This window comes from Alosa pseudoharengus, unplaced genomic scaffold (assembly GCF_046254945.1).
Source record: "Alosa pseudoharengus isolate Yale_2024_CS ecotype anadromous, Long Island Sound unplaced genomic scaffold, YU_APseudo_1.1 YU_APseudo_1.1_scf_23, whole genome shotgun sequence".
NCBI lineage: Eukaryota > Metazoa > Chordata > Actinopteri > Clupeiformes > Clupeidae > Alosa > Alosa pseudoharengus.
The window spans coordinates 17,975,959-17,997,114 of record NW_027468685.1 but is presented as its reverse complement, the minus strand read 5'-3'; the positions used below and the strand labels follow the sequence as shown (position 1 = coordinate 17,997,114).

Here is a 21,156-nt window from a genome sequence, read left to right as displayed (position 1 = left end):
ATGAAAGGGAAACCCTCCCCCACCCCCCTCTCTCTCTCTCTCTCTCTCTCTCTCTCTCTCTCTCTGTCTCACACACACACACACACACACACACACACAAACTCAACACACAGGCATGGGCCGACCTGAGTTAAAGGAATTATCCGGAGTAAAATGCACTTTAGATCGATTTCCGGATGATTGGGGGTACATACGTTGAGTTGACATCAAAATTATGTCATTCGGATGTGTTTTGAGAAAGTTCGATTGTACCGTTTTCAGTCACAACTCGTAGCCTGGAAGTGAGCGGGGCATTTCAATTGCGCCGCTACAAAACGCTATTTCTATACCTCTTCTACAGTTCCAAACAACATAACACTTACGTGGTAGTGAGTAGAGGGTCCCTAAAGCCAAACCGAAGTATCCTGAGGTCTTTATGTGGTCGAATAGAGAGTCCAGAATGAATTTCATCAAGCCAGTACCTTTACAGAAAAGAAGAGGTACAAAAATAGCGTTTTGTAGCGGCGCAATTGAAATGCCCCGCTCACTTCCAGGCTACGAGTTGTGACTGAAAACAGTACAATCGAACTTTCTCAAAACACATCCGAATGACATAATTTTGATGTCAACTCAACGTATGTACCCCCAATCATCCGGAAATCGATCTAAAGTGCATTTTACTCCGGATAATTCCTTTAATGGACTGAGATGAGGGACATGTGCACATTCCTTTTAAAAGGTCTCATTGCCACGACAACACCCTACATTTGCCCTATACATGCTGGGAATTCAGGAACACTATTAGCTAGCTTTAACAGTGTTTATCTTATGTTAAAGGCGCTCTAAACAATGTAACACGGTTTCTAAGCTAAAACATTTTTTGTCACATACAGCAAACATCACCTCACCATCCACTAGCAGCCTGTGCCCTGAGTATACTGTAAAAAGCAAAAAATACATGTAAACATCCCACACACATAATGTGGTTGGTTGTTGAATTAGTCCTGTGTCCATACTTGTGGTTTATGCGTGTGTGCTTGTATTCAAAAATAGCATTTGAAAGAATGCATTCTTTTATTTATCTGTCGTCTTGATATGATAATTATAGACATGATAATTGTATGTGTTTATGGCATGTTTTATGTTAAATACTATAATAAACAATGCCTCCACCCATTGCATGTTCTTTATATAGACACTGTCTAAGGGGTGAAGCTGTCTTTCAAGCCCTCTGCACAATCTACATCCTCCTCTTAAATAGAAAAGAGTTCCACAACCACCAACGTTGGCTGTTTCCTTTAGCTAGTCTTATCTGGCAATCCAGACAGCCTTGAGACAACAAACTCGAAGTCTTTATAAGTACCACAAGAATAAACTTAGAAATGCGTAACAGTGAAAGATTTACAGTCATACGAGGTATGACAGACTTCCTAAAGGAGTCACTGTGCTTCCGATGACGGAGGAGAATTTTTGTCACCCCACCTAATCACGATCATGAATTTTCCATGTCTCTTTTCATGAGATGACCCAATGTCAAACTGTTCATTGACAAATTCCAAATTTCAACATGAACCAAAGCATGTTGTAAGAGGTTGTGATTGGACTGATGGCATGTATGGTGACAGAGCAGGAAAGAGATGCTGGCCCTATGAAATACTGTCCGGTTCTGACTCACAGTGATGGCCATTATCTGTTTATATCTGAAAAGAACAGACACATAGCTCAGGTTTAAACACCAACAGACCTTTTCACAACAATTATTCTAATACATTAATTAAATTGAAAATGAAAAGACAATAATAGGTAATTTAGTTCAACTGGGAAGTTTGACATGATAACTGGTAGGCCTCTACAGTGTGTGAATGACAAGAAATCTGTCTGCGTATTTGGTCTGAATGATACAAGCTGTAACTCATGAAATAAACAAAAGACCCTAGTCAGCACCAGATGTAGCTGTAAAACATGATGTGGTCTCCAATTAGCATACCAGTCAGTCAAATATAGCTTGGTAACACATTTATCACAAACTCTGCTGATAAAAGCCCTTATTGTTAAAATCCTGAAACTGCATCACTGGGAAGATTAGATTTGAGGTCTGACTACTGTCACATGAGTATGCTAACTGGCAGCATTAAAGCTGCAGTTGGCAAGTCTGACAGATTGAAGGTAATTAGCCAAAATTTTGAATGTTTACAACTCTAATGCCCCTCCCCCACTACCACAGAGCACCCTCTCATGGAATTTGTGCTCGTCAGTGCGCACCAGACTGCACCAAACTGTGATTGACAGTCAGATCTCACACAGCCCTGCTCTGATTTTACCAGAAGAACCGGGACAAATAGGGTCTTCTAGATGGAGGTAGAAGTGCTGGCTTTTTTCTAAAACCAGCTGATTTATGTTGTTCTGTCAGAGCATAGTGTCGGTTTCAGTGAATATGATAAAAAAAATCTTGCCAACTGCAGCTTTAAACTGAGCTGGTGGGTCATTATGCACTCACACAAAAGGCGAGTTGACCGGCCTTAATGTCACCCCGGGGCTCGCTCGAACTGTTCACCCACATCACGGCTGTTTTGTCAGAATCTGTAGGACTTGTGTAGATTCAGACAGTCACCCATGCCTTAGGCAGTCAATGTGACCAAAGGACATTCTTGATTGATCCAATAGGACAGTTGCAGCAAACCCCTGGACTTAGGCTTCGCCACAATGAAGCAGGCAGTCAGTCAGAAATGTCAGAACGGGGCATTTGTATGGATATGGCACGATTCATTATCAAATTCAACAAAAGACAGCCTCAGTGTAGGACGAATATTCTAATGGTACTTAGACCTCAGGTAAAAGGTTATCAGCCAGAACAATGAACTCAGGCCAGTTCAACTTTTGAGGGACACTCGCAAAATGAGTGAACCAACACAACCAGGAGGACATAGCCCAGATAGCAATTTCCTTTGGGCCGGATCCGCATAAAAGCCTTTAGATCCGCCTGTAGCGGACATACGGTATCTGGCTGTGCATGGGCCAGATCTGCTCCTGATAGAGGTTTCAGCTCTGCTAGTAATGCTGTTTTATCACCGGTTTACAGATTTGTCCCAGGTCCGATTTCCGCAACTCAACTAGAAGTCAGGAAATGCGTTTAAAATACAAAACACTGATTTGGCCCAAACCTGTGATACGGATATGAGCCGAAGGACCATTTTTTCACAGCAGACCCAGGTGGTAATGATATTAATTAAGGTGCTGATTCTGCTAAATTGACTGTCCTTTCCCTACTTCATTGTCAACTGGCTGCTAAAGAAAAAAAAAAGGTATTTTGGAATGGCACAAATTTAGAAACCATGGGGGTGCGCACTATGTTCCCATGGCCACTTCATTTCTACAGTAAGGCTGGAAAAGAAGATATAGTTGGTTCAATATTGATCATATGCTCGTTTCATTATTTTTATTATTACCTAGCAGTGGTAAAAGTAGTCAATTGTTGTTTGTGTCAGATCAAACAGTGCTATGAGACAACCCCATATTCTTGCCATGCATGCAGAAGTCAAAGCAGCAACGTTAATCAAGGATCTTTGGTTTGCGCACTATCAATCTTTTGACATGATTTGCCAGCCTGGGGTTGGACTAGGACACAGCCCAACTTTTCAAGGTAGGCTATCTGCTTTTTTATCTTTTTTATGTTGGTTTATTCAGAGACAACAACAAGCAGCCGAGCGATTGATAACTTTACTGTAAGTTTATACTATTATTTTCCAGCAATATAGGCTAGCTTAGCTTGAGCAAAGCAGCCATCACAATAACTAGCCTATTTTGGAAAAAACAGTGATAACGCTAACAGGATCTGATGATAAAAAAAACGAGTGTAATTGTGACTTAGCCTATTTTCAAAAAGGAATAAATGGCTAATGTTTATTTTGTGTTGTTTCAGATTGACCATATGGGTGATTCTCCAACTATGGTACTTTTTCTGTCCTTGACATATATATAAAAAAATAAAAAAACATTTCCACTTTTTTATTTTTTTCACACTTACTACATATTTAGGGGAACCTATATATAAAAAAATCATTGTTCAATTATGTATAATAGAAGACATTTTATATGCGTTTTTTACCATTTTGCCTCTGTCCCTAGGCCAGACTTTGGGTCTTCGACCTTATCTCACTTAAAATCTAATACTGATATAATTTTTAATTCAAACAGAAAGTATGCATTATAACCCAATTCATTCTAATCTACTATTTGTTTTTATATTTCTTTTCAATTTGGCATATTTTAAACATGTTAAACACTTGTCCCTTGGGTTCACCGTCATTTCCACACCTCTGCATAAAATGCAATCCCAGGCTCAGCATTCTAGATTTGTATACTCAGTAACCATAGCAACTGACCACATGGCTGAATGAAGGAATGATCCCAGCAGAGGTTATAGACTGAGGAAGACAGCCTGAATATCGATGGGAACAGTGGAATTAACACGACTTAAACTTTGTCTGGGATTGCACTTCTACAGGCAGGTTGTTGAATAAAAAAAATAATAAGACAATTATTTGTAAAGTTTTTTTTACCCCCCTATTGTGTTTGTAGCCTAGCTTATGTTTATTAGTTGAGCTGTTGGGAAAACGTTACGAACTTTAGCCTGGGTGAACCTATAACGAACCTGTTAGAAAATGTGTAGCAAACAGATTTTTCAGGATAATTAATTACCAATCACATTTCACATGTCAAATAAAGCCAGCTGATATCTGATAACGGGTCCGTACCACACACAATAAGCGGACCCGTATTGCATATGATAAGCAGATCTGGAAAACGTCAGTAACACAGACTATCATACGGAACTGGGCCAGTCTTAGCCCTTATTGGAACCAGATCCGTCAAACGGATCCAGACCAGTTTTGGACCGATGTGCGTTTGGACGCCGGATCAGGTCCATTATGCAGATCCGTGCCGGACATTGTGGTAGGTGTGGCCCAGTTCCGTCCCAGTGTATGTTTGCTATCTGGGAGGCCTATTACAGGAAAACAATTCCTTTTTTATAACGAAATGCAATGCCATAAACATAGTGGAATAGTTGTTTTGATACATGGATATTTTCCACAATTAATGAATATGAGGGAAAGAAAATGCTGGTTACTGCTTGTTTTTCATCTGGGAGGAAAGTCCCTTGATATGTGTATTTGCACACAACAGTAAAAGTGAAACCTTTTCTCACAGAAGTTTATTTAAAGGTAGCGAGCTACCAGCACTGTGGAATTGTAAAAATGTGCTACTGTTTGTGGGTTTGAATCCTGGCCAGAACAGGGCTGAGCCGCAGTTCAACACAAGGGACCACAAGGGACAGACCAGTTTAGACCACAACAAACAGTTGTGATTTAATCAAAAGTGCTAAGCTGTGGGTGTGTGTTATCTTCATCAAAGGAAATCATGAAGGCAACAGTAGTTCCCATTACTGACCATTTATGAACTGTGATGGTTAACTTATTGACCATTGGTACAGCACTAGCCATATGTGGAGCTGGCAAAAGATCATCGAGAACTAAACATGCCCTTAAATGCTTTTAAAGTGACATTACAATATTTATAAATGAGTTAAACAGCATTAAATTAGCAGTATTTTATAAGAAATTAATATTCACAACAAAACTTTTTTTGGGGGGAGGGGACAATTTTGGCCACCCGTGGTTTAAATGATGTTATGCCCAAAACACACCCATGACTGATTCAGAAACATAAGGCCCACCTTCTTGCGCCATGTGCCGGATGTTTCATAACGTTTCATAACTAAACCACACAATATGAACTTGACAAACCCCGAAATTTGTTTAAACTACCACCAGTGACCATGCGTTTTAGACTATCATGATATGGCTATCATGAATCGCTCGGGTTTCTCTTCATCTCGTACAAATTTTTCGCCTTTTACTAAAGATTTTCGTGGAGGGGAACAGCCCAGAGTTTACGGTATTTTTGGAAGCTCTGCTTTGGCGGAGCTACTCCTGGGGCGGTGCAGTGTAGTGGTTAAGGAGCTGGGCTAGCGTGCAGTAGCCTGAAAGTTGTCGGTTCAATTCCCGGCTTCCACCGCTGTACCCTTGAGCAAGGCACTTAACCCCAAGTTGCTCTGGGGACAATGTGATCCCTTGTAATATAGCTGACATATGTAAGTCACTTTGGTCGTGTCTGTGGAATGTAATGTAATGATAGGGCTCCTTGTCTCATCCCAGTTCAATTTACAGTAAGTTTAACTTAAAATACTAAATTCTCAATCTATTGTTAAAGCGATGGTTCGGAGTAATTTTACCCTAGGGTTCTTTGCACCATGACCCCGAGCCAAACACCCTCCCAGAACCTTTTTTCCCTTGGTCGAGCCGTGCAGGCTTGTGCACAATTCAGAATTGAATTGAGAATGACTCCTAAATTCCAATTCAATTCTTGAATTTGAATTGAATTTGAATTAAGGTCAAAAACAGGATGTAGAATTACAATTCGAATTTGAATTAAAGGAAGTAGAATTGAAATTCAATGAAATTCGAAGAAATTCATATATATAATTTAAGGGTAGTGTTAAACAATGAAGCCTCACAGTATGCCAGATATGATAGCATTAAGCACAGAAGTTGTAACTTAAAACAGTAACAAATTATATTTCCACACTGTAAAACATAATAGTTTAACTTACTTAAAATGTTCTAGTAAGTAGAATTCAGGGGCCCCAGGTGGCGCGACTGGCTGGGGCACGTGCGCCGGCGACCCAGGTTCGATTCCCGCCCTGTGGTCCTTTCCGTATCCCACCCCGACTCTCTCTCCCACTCACTTCCTGTCATTCTCTACTGTCCTGTCAATTAAAGGCATAAAAGGCCTAAAAAAAAAAAAAAAAGTAGAATTCAGGTTTTGTCTTTTGTTGAGATTACTTGCGTAAAATGAGTGTTACTTCATTTTGAGGTAGAAAAGTGAACAATCAAGTAAACTATACTTGAATTGCTGAAGTTTGTACTACACTGTAAAATTAGTTTATAATCTTACTTAACCTGTTTGTTTTGAAAAGCATGCAAACTGTTTGTCCTTGCAATTCCCATTCCAGATTTGTCTGTAATGTCAAGTTGTGCAAACAAATGCTCACTTAGTGTAGTGCACTTACAGTACACATAATTGCTATTTCAACTAACTTGGTCATTACAATTACAAGTAAAGTATACTTTATGTTTATTAAACACAAAAGGTGTATTGAAGTTGTGCTAACTAATGTCACAGTTCAGCTAACTGATATGACAAAAATGCATTTCCAGAATACCACAGACCCGGCCTACACACTGTTAAAGGGATCACATATTAATCTTTACTGAAATTCAATCTTAAGTTACAATAACAAAGGACCACCAATGGACAAACCCAGGTGTGTGCCACATATTAGGTGTACATAGTGAGGTCTCAACTTCATTGTGCAGTACTTTCAGAGGGTAGTACCCAAAATACAAATGTAACATGTTGCTGAAGTTTTACCCACAGAGTGTTTTGGATAGTCATCTACTTGATGGTGCAATGTATCCACATAAATTACACACCAACAGTATATATAACTGTTAGTGTCACTTTGTGTGTGTGTGTGTGTGTGTGTGTGTGTGTGTGTGTGTGCGTGCTTGTGTGTTTGTGTGCCTGCGTATGTGTGTTTGTGCATGTGCATGCATGCGTACATATGTCTACTGTGTGAGTATGTGTCATACGTATGATTACTGTGAATGTATGTGTGTGTGTGTGTGTATCTGTTTGTGCACATGAAATGGGTTAACATGACCCCTGGAGGCAAACATATGGGAAAAAATGGTCATCCTAGGCCCTACAGTTCTCAAGATATTCACAGAGAACTGTGTCTGCCCTACCCTCCTTTCGGGGGGTCCAGTCCAGCGGGGGGGCTACAGATCAAAACGAAAAATGACAGTTCCATGCTATCCATGTGGGGGTACATGCCCACCAAGTTTTGTGTACCCCAGTCTTTCAGTGTCCCGGGAATCCTTGTTGGTGTACATCACTAAATGTACACATAAATTATTTTATTGTAAGGCCCCCCATGAACGAAAGTACACAAAACTTGGCATGCATTCGGAGGGTGTCATAATGATCCTACACTTTTAATTTCGTGCAGTTTTTCCTATTCCAGATTAGTCTGTAATTTCAAAGCAATTAGTTTGCATGTTTTTTTAAACTAAGGTTAACTAACAGGTTAAGTAAGGTTAACTAACTAACTAACTTCACAGTGTAGCAAAACTTAAGCAATTCAAGTATAGTTTACTTGATTTAAATGATCATGTTCACTTTTCCACCTTAACATTAAATTACTCCTTTTAGCCAAGTAATCTCCAAAATCAACATAATCAACAGAAGACAAAAACTGTGTTATACTAACTAAACATTTTAAGTAAGAATACAGTGTGTTATATTATTTCGGAACTGTAGCTATTCAATTTTATAGTGCAAAGTAACTTTCCCAAAACTGAATGCATGTGAGATTCAACACATTCTTCCTGTTGTGTGACTGTGGAGTTGCTTTGAATTGCCATGAATTTAATTCCACTTCCTGTCATTCCAATTCAAATTCAAATTCAACTTCCTGTGGGGCGGAGCCAATTCAATTCAAATTCCAATTCGTGAATTGAATGGAGATCCATTCTAAAATTCGGAATTTTGCACAAGCCTGGAGCCCTGGTCGAGTAGCGCCGTCAGAAACGAATGACGTTCTGCAGTCATGATGGAACCAACTTTTATCTCGTAAATTACCCCACTAATAATGCCCTGAATGGTACGAAACTTCTGCAGTAGTACAACTACGACATTTAGTCCAATAACGAGGCATTAGAAAGGTTGTAAGTGCACCAGGAGTTTATTTAAATAAGACTTGCCTGATTATCTGCTACTATACCGCTGCGTCAACGTTTCTTCCGTGATTTGGGAAAAGCCTGTAAAAGTCCTTGCAGGAAGCGATTACATCAACGTTTTTTGGTATATCCAGTTTTAAATATTTTTTTTCCGAAGTGTTTACAACTTAGTAATAACTAATAATTGTTGCAAACTGGACTACGAACAAAATATTAGTGCATTCCTGGATCTACATCCTTATGCATGCTTCCTGCCAGGACTTTTACAGGCTTTTCCCAAATCACGGAAGAAACGTCGATGCAGCGGTATAGTAGCAGATAATCAAGAAAGACCGGGGTACACGAAACTAGGTGGGCATGTAACCCCACATGGATAGCATGGAACCATCGTTTTTCGTTTTGATCTGTACTGGACTGGACCCCCGAAAGGAGGGTAGGGCAGACACAGTTTTCTGTGAATATCTCGAAAACCGTAGGGTTTAGGAGGACCATTTTTTTTGTATGTTGATCTCAAGGGGCCATGTCAACCCATTCCATAACCACTCATTTCATGTATAGCGCCACCTAGTTAAAAATTAAAAAGCAAAAAATTAGGTGTTTTCATCACAATATCTCTGGCTGACAAGGTCAAAACTGCACAAAATTAAAAGTGTAGGATCATTATGACACCCTCAGAATGCATGCCAAGTTTTGTGTACATTACGTTCATGGGGGGCCTTACAATAAAATAATTTATGTGTACATTTAGTGATGTACACCAACAAGGATTCCCGGGACACTGAAAGACCGGGGTACACAAAACTTGGTGGGCATGTACCCCCACATGGATAGCATGGAACCATCATTTTTCGTTTTGATCTGTAGCCCCCCCGCTGGACTGGACCCCCCGAAAGGAGGGTAGGGCAGACACAGTTCTCTGTGAATATCTTGAGAACTGTAGGGCCTAGGATGACCATTTTTTTCCATATGTTTGCCTCCAGGGGTCATGTTAACCCATTTCATGTGCACAAACAGATACACACACACACACACATACATTCACAGTAATCATACGTATGACACATACTCACACAGTAGACATATGTACGTATGCATGCACATGCACAAACACACATACGCAGGCACACAAACACACAAGCACGCACACACACACACACACACACACACACACACACACCCACACATAAACATAAACGTGTACACGCACACATGCACACAATTCAAGAATTTCTCAGAATTATGAACAGGCAAGATGGGGGTGGGTTGTATAAAATGAATTTTACATGTGAAATCTATGAACTAATCATGTTTTGGTACTTGTTGTCTAGCAGATACCAGTGAGAATTGAGTGTGGTTAATGCAATTTAGTGAGACAGAATCATATAGGCCTTTCAGCGTGATTTATTTTTGTGGAAAAAATGTGCTGGACTGGGCGGCGGTCATATTTTGTACCGCTCTGCGGTACATCTAGTTATTTTTATGATTCTATTTATTATTCTACTATTCTTAAAATCTATTTATTATTCTTTTTTTGACGTCATATTGATTCTCCTCTAATAGTCAAATCATTTGAACTAAAACCTCACTCAATTTTGTTCAACTGCCCTTTTCTGAGTGATTTTGTGTCCTTGGGACATGTGTTCACTTACTATTTAATGGATATACATATCGAGACTCTGAATATCAACAATGCCAGCACAGTGATAAACTCAGGGATAAGTGAAGATGGCTAAATATCATATGTTTCTATAAGTGGCCATTTACAGTAAGGCACAATGGACCAAAATGTTAACACACAGTTCATCAGTTATAGGAAAATTAGCTGCAGGGCAATTCCGCGCAAAACTGTCACATCCATAACGCCAACTAAATGCCATGGTATTTGTAAGTTTTTCATGTAAGTTCTAATGCTCAAATTTCAAGTAATCATCATTCACATCATATCATATGTCATTGTGTTGGCGAATTGCCCTGCAAGAATTTCCTATGACCTATTGCAATCCCCCCCATTCATATTTTGTTTTCCCTACAGCCAAGAATGGACTGGCAGCTTCAACATGAAACACAGGCTGAAGAACAAAGGAACTGCTCATTCAGACATATAGTACTAGTTATGTAGTGTAATCTACGTATATTGTGGTTATCCCATTCAAGAGTTTCATAAATAAATGATTATGATCATCATTGATTATGACTTGTCACGAATCGTCCAGGACCTTCCAGATCCTGAGCCAGGTTTTCCTGTACCTACCTGGCTGGCAGCACTTTTAGGTGCTCCATTCCCAGGTGGTCAACTCCATGCCATGTTTTGCTGCTGACCTACTGCATCTCCTGTCTCCCTGCTCTGCTGCTCAGCACACCTGTGTCTGATTACTTAATCAGGCACAGTATTTAGGCTGGGCTCTTGGAATCCTTCAGTGCGGAGTTATCGTGCTATGTCATCTGGATGTTACTGCTGCTCTGCTACTCTTTACTTGTGGAAATACGTTTTGACCTTTTTGGACTGAACTTTGTTACTGAACTTTGGACTGATCTCTGACCACGATTTTGGATTACTGTTTTTGGATTGTTTGCCCTGGACCTTGTGTGTTGTGCTCACTCATTGACTTTCAATTGTGCTCTGCCATTGCCTGCTGTTGCTTGAAGCGGTTCTTGTTTTTTCACTGAACATTAAATTACAGTTTAACCCGTTACCATTTTTGCTTGTGTCCTAGTGATGGCGAACTGAAGCTTTCTGAACCAGTGAAGCTTCCAATCCAATTGTATCGAAAAAAGGTTCAGTACTCGAAGCTTCAGAACTCTATGAGGACCTCTGCTGGTGAAAGTTAAGGATAGCATTGTGTCACGAAGTGTTTCAGACATTAGCCATGAATGTCTTTGAGTCGAAGATGAATAAATGTTGAGCATGAATTAATGGATAAATAAATAATGTAATAAATAGGCCTAACTAAGCCTATTTTGTACCCTGCATAAATACAAATGTAATTGCCTTCTCTACAAAAACAATAAAGGTAGTATTTTGGCTGTGAACATTTCTTGTATTTGTAAACAAAATACATCAATTTAGAAGGGAGATGAATAAAGAATGGGCATGCACATTGCACACACATTTCTGTGATTACGTTGAGTACATAGACTATGATTGAGTACGTAGACCAATTGTAAACTGGGTTGTGTTGTAACTGTGCGATTCAGTCCTGCACACGCCTGGACTCGAACCCGCGAAACAGACGCACCTTAGAACGGGAGTCGAGCGTGCTGATAATTGAGCTAAAAGCCCAGCCTATAAGCTTTCGTGTTAGCAGCATTATTGACTCTGTTGGCTCTCCTTCTTCAACAACCCACAACGGCGCCCCCCGTGTCGCGCAACTTTAATGCTTTGAATTACATTTCGAAGCAGTCACGTGGGTGTGTGTGAAACGAAGCTTCGGACGTCACTGATCACGTGATTATCACAAAACGAATCAAGCTCCGATACAAAGCTTCACTCCAAATTGGTTCATATCTTCAATACACGCTTCGAAGCAGGGGGTTCACGGGTAACATCACTATTGTGTCCTACTTCGGGGTCCAACCAGTACCTCTGGCCTACTGGCCGTAACAGATAACTCCGCCACCATGGACCCAACGGACCAATCAGACATGGATTTTGTCAAGACTGCTATTGAGAAACAAGGTTCTTTCCTGAGTTACCATCAACAGGAGCTTACTCAGATCCGCCAAGGCCTCGCCACGTTTGAGCAGACCTTGCTTGGTCTTACTGCCCAGATCCAGACTCTCCAACAACCCACTCCAGCGGTTCCAGCTGAACCAGTGCCTCTCCAGGTAGATCCACCTGTGCCTCCTGCACGTGAGCCTCGTCTTCCCCCTTCTCAGCCATATGCTGGTGAACCTGGTACGTGCCGCTCTTTTTTTATCCCAGTGTACTCTGTCCATGGAGTTACAAGCCTCTGCATATCCCACGGATCGCTCTCGTGTAGCCTATGTCATCTCCCTCCTGACAGGGAGGGCACGGGAGTGGGGAACCGCAGTGTGGGATGCTGGCGCACCTTTTTGCTTCAATTTTAAGAATTTCTCTGATGAGAAGCTTAAAGTGTTTGACCGATCTCTGAAGGAAAGGGAGGCAGCTCGAGAGTTAATGTGCCTAAGACAAGGAGACAGATCAGTTTATGATTTTGCCATAGAGTTTCGTACTCTAGCCGCTTCTGTGGATTGGAACCCAAGTGCTTTGACTGATGCATTTTTTCATGGTCTTAACAATTCTGTAGCTGATGAGATTTCTGCTCTTGAATTGCCCAGCAGTTTGGATGGCCTAATTGACCTAGCTGGCCGTGTGGATTCTCGTCTTAGACGCAGAGAAGATACAGACCTCAGTTCTGGACCACACCCCCACCATCTGATCCCACTGTAGGGCAGAGAAGATACAGACCTCAATTCTGGACCACGCCCCCACCTACGGATCCCATTGTCTCTGAAGTTGAGCCCATGCAGATTGGGAGAACCCATATAACTGCAGAGGAGAGAAAGCGCCGCATTGAGACCAATTCCTGCTTTTATTGCGGCAAGTCTGGACATTTTGTCTCTCACTGTCCTTTAAAAGGAACAGCCCACCAGTAGTTGTGGGACTGCAGGTGGGCATGCTTGGACAGTCTTCCCCCTCAGAAAGAGCTATTTTTCCAGTTGAATTGCTTATTCATAATAGACTTCACTCTGTTCAAGCACTCATTGATTCAGGGGCAGATCAGAACTTTATTTGTACGGCTATGGCTGATAGAATGGGAATTAAGTTACGCAGACTAGTTTCTCCACTAGCAGCAAGAGCATTGAATGGTGCCAGACTCCCCCCAGTCACTCATGTCACTGAGCCTGTTATTTTAAAGGTTTCTGGAAATCATGTTGAGTCAATTACTTTTTTTTCTATGGACAACTCTCATGTTTCACTGGTATTAGGTCTTCCATGGCTACGTCTTCACAACCCGCATGTCAGTTGGAGGGATTGCTCTATCCTCTCATGGAGCACTCATTGTCTTGCCACCTGTCTGTCCTCTGCCCAGCTTCCGGAGGTTGCTCCAAGGTCTGAAATAGAAGTGGACATGGACCTCTCCTCTGTTCCTCCAGAGTATCATGACCTTCGTCAGGTCTTTAGCAAGTCTAGGGCTACTTCTCTCCCTCCACACCGGCCTTATGACTGCGCCATTGACTTGCTGCCTGGCACTACCCCTCCTAAAGGACGCATCTACTCTCTCTCCCCTCCTGAGCGAGAGGCTATGAACAAGTACATCACTGAGTCCTTGGCTGCAGGCATTATTCGTCCCTCATCTTCCCCAGCTGGGGCTGGATTTTTTTTTGTTGCTAAGAAGGATAAGAGCCTCCGTCCCTGCATTGATTATAGAGGTCACCGTCAAGAATCGATACCCTTTGCCTCTGATGTCCACAGCCTTTGAACTCCTGCAAGGGGCACAAGTATTCTCCAAGCTTGATCTCCGCAACGCGTATCATTTGGTCAGGATCAGACAGGGAGATGAATGGAAGACTGCATTCAATACACCCAGTGGTCACTACGAATACCTTGTCCTTCCATTTGGGTTAACCAATGCGCCTGCTGTGTTTCAAGCCTTAGTTAATGATGTTTTGAGAGACCTTATCAATAAGTTTGTTTTTGTATTTCTTGATGATATTTTTATTTTTTCACCCTGTGCAGAGTCACACCGTTTTCATGTCAGAGAGGTGTTGCAACGTCTCCTCCAAAATCAGTTGTTTGTCAAGGCTGAGAAATGCGACTTCCATACAGAAGAGACATCTTTTTTGGGGTTTGTCATCTCTCCTGGTGTGGTCAAGATGGATCCAGGGAAAGTAAAGGCAGTCTCTGACTGGTCTACTCCTCCCTCTCGCCGGGATTTACAGCGCTTCCTTGGCTTTGCCAATTTTTATAGGAAGTTTATTAAGAACTATAGTTCTGTTGTGGCTCCACTCACGGCACTCACGTCCACCAAGCGTCCATTTCTCTGGAACAAGGAGGCTGAATGTGCCTTTTCCATTTTGAAGGCCAGGTTTTCCACTGCCCCAGTCCTGATCGTCCCTGATCCTTCTGCCCAGTTTGTCCTGGAGGTGGATGCCTCTGATTCAGGGGTGGGGGCTGTGCTGTCACAGAGATTGTCCAACGATAACCGGATGCATCCTTGTGCTTTTTTTTCTCGTAAATTAACACCTGCTGAGCAGAATTATGGCGTTGGTGATCGAGAGCTACTAGCGGTCAAACTCGCTTTTGATGAGTGGAGGCACTGGCTAGAGGGCACAGAGGAGCCATTTATTGTGTGGACAGTATTTAAGGTCTGCGAAGAGGCTCAACTCACGTCAGGCCAGGTGGTCTCTATTTTTCTCCCGCTTCAACTTTGTTCTCTCCTACAGACCAGGCTCCAAGAACGTTAAGCCTGACGCCCTGTCCCGACAGTTCGCTCCTGATTCCCCACTGGACCAGGCTGAGACATTCTCCCTCCTCACTGCCTAGTGGCTTCAGCTCAGCTGGATATAGAGACCGTAGTTCAGCGGTCTCTCGCTCAGGATCCAAAGGTTTGTCACCTTTCCAATGTTGCCTAGGATATCAGCCGCCCCTGTTTCCCGCTCAGGAGAGAGATGTGTCTGCCCCTTCTGCTCAAACTTTCATTCGCCGCTGTCGCAGAATATGGGTACGGGCCAGGCATCACCTATTAAGAGCATCACAGGTGATGAAGAGGAAAGCGGATCGGCGCCGGACTCCTGCTCCTGTCTACCAGCCAGGTCAAAGAGTAATGCTTAGTACAGCAAACCTACCCCTTCAAGTTACGTCACGTAAGCTGGCTCCCAGGTTTGTGGGCCCTTTCACTATTTCTAAAATCATAAATCCTAACACTGTTCGGTTATGTCTGCCCCGGTCCATGAGACGTGTTCACCCATCTTTCCATGTGTCCCAGTTACGACCCCTTGTCTCCAGCCCTCTTTCTCCTCCCACCAAGGCTCCACCAGCACCTAAAATCATCGATGGTGGTGAGACCTTTACAGTTAAGGAGCTGCTGCGGGTCTGTCGACGGGGTCGTGGCCTACAATACCTAGTAGACTGGAAAGGGTATGGACCAGAGGAGAGAAGCTGGGTTCCATCTCGCTTCATCTTGGATCCAACCATGATCAAGGATTTTCATCGTCGGAACCCAGAGGCCCTGTCTAGAACGCCTGGAGGCGTCCGTAGGAGGGGGGGTACTGTCACGAATCATCCAGGACCTTCCAGATCCTGAGCCAGGTTTTCCTGTACCTACCTGGCTGGTGGCACTTTTAGGTGCTCCATTCCCAGGTGGTCAACTCCATGCCATGTTTTGCTGCTGACCTACTGCATCTCCTGTCTCCCTGCTCTGCTGCTCAGCACACCTGTGTCTGATTACTTAATCAGGCACAGTATTTAGGCTGGGCTCTTGGAATCCTTCAGTGCGGAGTTATCTTGCTATGTCATCTGGATGTTACTGCTGCTCTGCTACTCTTTACTTGTGGAAATACGTTTTGACCTTTTTGGACTGAACTTTGTTACTGAACTTTGGACTGATCTCTGACCACGATTTTGGATTACTGTTTTTGGATTGTTTGCCCTGGACCTTGTGTGTTGTGCTCACTCATTGACTTTCAATTGTGCTCTGCCATTGCCTGCTGTTGCTTGAAGCGGTTCTTGTTTTTTCACTGAACATTAAATTACAGTTTAACCCGTTACCATTTTTGCTTGTGTCCTACTTCGGGGTCCAACCAGTACCTCTGGCCTACTGGCCGTAACAATGACTATCATTGCTGAAATTAGTTGTTTAATGTTTACAGTTTTTTTCAGTCGCTAACAAGCGTTTGTCTATAACCAGTTGTTACATTTTCAAAACTCTCTAAACACAATTATCACAGCATCGGCCTTTTGTGGCCATACCATTCACACATTTCATGTCGTTTTCACACATGCAGTCAGTGAACACGCAGTTTTTGTAATGTCAACAACAGCCAGTATTTTGAAACCTGGTGTACTTTGATTGACTATATGTACCTTGTGAAGAGAAAACAAGTGTTATTCTTTGACAGAATAATTTCATTTTGAGTCAGATTTCCAGTGTTTTGGTAAAGTTGTGTGCAGAGAGATGTGTTAGTATAACTAAAGAAAATTATCCATTTGGCCAATTGCAAGTGCAGCCCTTGCCACTTAATCTACTAAACCCCTCTTACTGCACTTTACCCCTAACCTGGCCCTAGCCAGATGAATGTCGTTCCGCTAGCTCCACTCATCCATCTGGAACCGATCCATTGAAATGTCGTTTCAGAAGGCTGGACCTAATCAAAAAATGCTTGCATATGATTGAATAAGCCACTTGTCCGTCATCTATTGACGTGCTACTTCAACCACTCTCATCGAAGCCAACCCGTGACGCTGATAACAGTCTCACAGTCGCTTCTACGCTATGTCACATCTATGAAACTCCCGCCCTGCGTCCTGATTGGCTAAACCATAAAGTTGGTTGGAGAAATCACTCTCAATGGAAGAGGTTCCAGATGGATGTGAGTGAAGCTAGGCGGAGCTAGCGGAACGACATTCATCTGGCTAGGGCCAGGTTACTTTACCCCCCCCCCCCCATAAATGCTCAAAATATTTAATAGGCTGACACCAGACATAATTTCACTGCATTTCTTACATCCAGTAACTATGCATGTGACAAACTTCCTTGTATCCTTGTATCCTTGTAATTGTGTTTTGTAGGTGTCAGTCTGTGTTAAGAGTTTAGAAAAAGTATCTGAAGTATGGGTAAGCGCTTGTTAGCGATTGAAAAAAACTATAAACAGTCTAAGTGCCAAAACCTTTTCAAGGTGTAATATAGCAGATTGTGTGCATTTTCAACTGAGAGAAACCATTGCCTTTGCCTGGACTTACAGCTGGGTACACTAAGTGCACATATTCTGCTCCTGGAATAGTCCAGTGCCAGCAGCTTTTAATAGAAAGGAATGTCTGGGCATGGTGATAAGAAACAAAAATACTACATTCTGAGATTTTTACATGCAATTCTCCTCATTGGCCACACAGTGTCAGCAAAGTCACTGATTTGAAGAGTCCAGTCTGAGAAGTTGAAGGCGCAGTCTGCTATACTAATCAGGTGGCTTCTCGTGGTCTGTGTGCTGTATGTTCTGTGTTTGCGATTTATTTGTACAGATAAATATACTGATAGTTGTGTATAAGTACATGTTGTTACATATTGTTGGACAGGTTGTTACGCTGAACTTCATTAGTAGCCTACATGTTACCACTGCATTTGTTCAGTGTTGTTACTCTTTGCTACAGTGGATTAAGCAAAAAGTAAATCTGTATAAAGTGCATCTGTATGACCATTCTGTGGAAACCAAAGTTGACCAGCACAGCACTACATCGTGGAACATGCGTGCTATTACCCAATAGAGTACATGCAATGTTTTTTTTATTTTTTATTTTATTACATTACATTTAGCAGACACTTCTTGACCAAAGTGACTTACATATGTCAGCTATATTACAAGGGATTACATTGTCCCCGGAGCAACTTGGGGTTAAGTGCCTTGCTCAAGGGCACAACGGTGGAAGTCAGGAATTGAGCCGACAACTTTCAGGCTACTGTACGCTAGCCCAGCTCCTTAACCACTACACTACCACCGCCCCACATTTTATTTGACACAATGGAATAATAACATTAAAATAAAGTGTACCTGCTTGATACATATTTTAAATAAACTACAATGGTTCAATGAATGACAAATTAATAATAGCTCTTTGGTACAGATGCAAGGGAAATGGGTGAAAATACAAACCAAACAAATGCAGTTGCATACAACTACCATTATCTATTTATCTGTTAAATTGCAACAAAAGTGGTTGTTTCATATACTAGGTGACTGTTAACCTACTCTTTAATTCCCCCGGTGCACTTGCCTTCAGTAGAACCACAATAAGTTGGTTAATGTTATGGGTACTACCGGTACTACCTTGAGTTGCTGCAGCCAACTGCCAGGGATAGGCAGTATTTCTGTTACATGTATTTCAAATAAGTATTTCAAATACAAAATAATATGTTGCCATTTGTATTTTATTTTGTTGAAGAAAATGGCTTTGTATTTTGTATCAAAATACTTTATAGGTGTGTATTTTTGTAGTTTAAAAATACTGCCAAATATTTTTGGTAAACCCAATAACCTACTTTTGATGATGTGATGGCATCATACAAGTGTAAAATAATGAAAGCAGCCTCTAACTGGTGCTGACTTTGCAATTTGCCCAGAGTTGTTGTGACCAGGATATTGAGATTCAGGAAGATGATCCAGAGCAAGTTGAGTAACGTATAGGTTGCTCAAGTTTTTTGAGCACTTTAATCATCAGTTTCTTGAGAACTTTAATCATCCAATCGGAAGACATGGAACCGGTTATGTGGTTGCCCTGGAACAAGTTGCCACATGTATCGCCTAGCCTGGGTTTCCCCATGCTGCCACACGCACGGTTAGCCAGGCTATATATCGCCTAATGCAACATAATGAAACATTAATTTAATTAGCCTAATAATTTCACCAGATTTGTTGTGATCATGATATTGAGATTCAGGAAAAGGATCCAGTGCAAGATGAGTAACTTGGTTGCTCACACACACAATAGGCCTACACTCCCTCATAACAACCTCAAGTTTCTTGAGAACTTTAATGATCAGTTTCTTGAGACCTTTAATCACCCAATCGGAACACATGGAACCGGTTATGTGGTTGCCTTGTAACATTGCTTAATCTGCATGCATTGACAATGTCAGTCTTGTAGGCAAAGAAAAGCTGTTGCTCTCAAACAATGTCCACTTAATCAACAAAGTCAGTGATGAAGGAATAGATTAAATAGATATGGAAGGTTTGCAAAGTGATATCATGCTCCTACTTTCAAAATACAAAAATACAGTATTTTATTTGAATACATGGTGTGGCTATGTATTTTGTAGTTTATTTTGATACATTTTTATTTGATATTTTAAAATACATTTCGATGTATTGTTGCCCATCACTGCCAACGGCTAGAGCAGCCAGGCAGCTACAGTACTACACTCTGGGAGCATATTTAAAATGTCCCCCATAGTAGCACTGTAGCTGCCTTGCTGTTTTAGCTGTTTCCTGCAGCAACTCGAGCTAGATAGCACTGATCGTTTTCGAGGGTTTTTCTTGTACCCACAGCACTCAGTGCAGGGATGGATTACTGCACGGGCCTACCGGGCCCAGGCCCAGGGGCCCAAGGGGTCAGGGGGCCCTGAAGCCCAAGCCTTTGCATGGAATCATTGCCTCAATATCAACAAATCAGGATGTAGGCTATGAATCTGATTGAATTTAGTATTGGCCATCCCCAAAATGCACCAATGCACCAATGCACCAATTTGAATGCAGGAAATCACATTAAACAAATTAATGTTTTAACATACAGTATGCGACAATTAGTGGGGGGCCCTTAATACATCTGGGCCCAGGGGCCTGAAAGTTCATAATCCGCCCATGACTCAGTGACTTTGATAAACAGATCTATGTGAAAAATGGCCAGAATTTTCCTTTAAGGCTTCCAGAGTGTGTTTTACCTAACACACATACAAAACGTAAGCCTGCACAGCTATGTACCAGCTAGCTTCCATTACAATCACAGGTATCTCGGGCTGACATGGTCAAAACTGCATGAAATTGGAGGAGCATTTTGACACCCTCTGAATGCATTCCAAGTTTCGTGGAATTCCGTTCATGTGTGTGTGTGTGTGTGTGTACATGTACATTTAGTGACTGTACACCAATCGGCCTGTAGATGGCTACATGCACAGCACACACACACACAGCAAACGCACACATGCACACACTCATTTACATAGACAAAAGTGGCAAGAGAAGGGGATGGAGTAAGAGATGGAGGCAAATTAACAAGCGTGATTTATTTTTTGGGAGAGAATGTGAAGAAAATCTTTTTTGGAGACAAAGATAGATTCTGTATGTTGTCAGGTCTTTGGTGCACTAATTTTTGAAGTGTTTTTGTTATCTGTATAATGTCTGAGGCAACATCTGGACAAGATTACCATGAATGTGATCAATGTACATTGACATCCTGTAACCAAAATAATGATGAATGAGGAGTGGTATATGATCCGTAATTCACATGTGCTCCACGCTCAGGTTATTGTCCTACTTAACATGCATTGCAATGCATTCAAAGGAAGCCAAACACCTCAAAAGAAATGTGACGATAAAAAGGAAAACTCCATCTGATTGTCTCCGCAAACTAGAACACAGATATCCC

General features: G+C 41.8%; 1 non-coding gene across 1 annotated transcript; it reads left to right on the top strand.

Moving 5' to 3' along the window:
• Positions 1 to 5,851: 5,851 nt before the first annotated feature.
• Positions 5,852 to 5,965, top strand: LOC143141142 (U5 spliceosomal RNA). Its single transcript, XR_012990750.1, has one exon. It is a non-coding gene; the product is annotated as a U5 spliceosomal RNA (small nuclear RNA).
• Positions 5,966 to 21,156: the final 15,191 nt, after the last annotated feature.